The following is a 669-nucleotide window of genomic DNA, read 5'->3' as shown; positions in this document are numbered from 1 at the left end:
GGTTCTGCTCAGAATTCTCTGTCTGTTGCTGAGTGGATGATGGAAAAGGTTTGCTATTGCTAAACCTGTTTTTTCCACCATTATTAAAGCCTTGTTGAGGCTTTTGTTGATCCTTCCATGAGAAATTTGGATGATTTCTCCATGAGGGATTATAAGTGTTTCCATAGGGTTCACCCATGTATTCACCTCTGCTATTGCAGGGTTCTCAGGATCATAAGCTTCTTCCTCAGAAGATGCCTCTTTAGTACTATTGGATGATTCCTTCAATCTATTCAGACTCTGAGAGATCATATTGACTTGCTGAATCAATATTTTATTCTGAGCAAATATGGCATTCAGAGTATCAATTTCATGAACTCTCTTCCTCATAGGCGTCCCATTACTCACAGGATTCCTTTTAGAAGTGTACATGAACTAGTTATTTGCAACCACGTCAATGAGTTCCTGAGCTTCTGCAGGCGTTTTCTTTTGGTGAATGGATCCACCTGCAGAATGGTCCAATGATATCTTCGATAATTCAGACAGACCATCATAGAATATATCCAGGATCGTCCATTCTGAATGCATGTCAGAAGGACACTTTTTGGTCAGTTGCTTGTATCTCTCCCAAGCTTCATAGAGGGATTCACCTTCTTTCTGTCTGAAGGTTTGAACATCCACTCTAAGCTT

The 669-nt window shown here is 40.2% G+C and overlaps 1 non-coding gene across 1 annotated transcript; it reads left to right on the top strand.

The window, feature by feature from the left end:
- Nucleotides 1-565: 565 nt before the first annotated feature.
- Nucleotides 566-669, top strand: LOC112724962 (small nucleolar RNA R71). The gene has a single exon (XR_003164098.1). It is a non-coding gene; the product is annotated as a small nucleolar RNA R71 (small nucleolar RNA).

This window comes from Arachis hypogaea, chromosome 11 (assembly GCF_003086295.3).
Source record: "Arachis hypogaea cultivar Tifrunner chromosome 11, arahy.Tifrunner.gnm2.J5K5, whole genome shotgun sequence".
NCBI lineage: Eukaryota > Viridiplantae > Streptophyta > Magnoliopsida > Fabales > Fabaceae > Arachis > Arachis hypogaea.
Note: the sequence above shows the minus strand (reverse complement) of the source record. Positions and strands in the feature narration are given on the sequence as shown.